Consider the following 264-nt stretch of genomic DNA (forward strand, 5'->3'; position numbering starts at 1 on the left):
CCTTCCCCTTTTTTGGGAAAAAAATTAAAAAGGAAATCCCCCCCGGTTTTCAGTTTTTTTGGGGAAAAAAATTTTTGGCCCCTTTTTTTTTTGATAGAAAATCCTGGGGCCCAAATTTGGGGGGGTTGGTTTTTTTTTGGAAAAGGGGGACCTTTTTTTTGAGGGGTTTTTTTCCCCCTTTCCCCGAAAAAAAAAAAAAATTTTAAAGGGGGTCCCCCTTTCCCCAAAAAAAATTTGCCCCCCCCCCCTTTTTGGTCCCTTTAC

Source organism: Penaeus monodon, chromosome 28, assembly GCF_015228065.2.
Source record: "Penaeus monodon isolate SGIC_2016 chromosome 28, NSTDA_Pmon_1, whole genome shotgun sequence".
NCBI lineage: Eukaryota > Metazoa > Arthropoda > Malacostraca > Decapoda > Penaeidae > Penaeus > Penaeus monodon.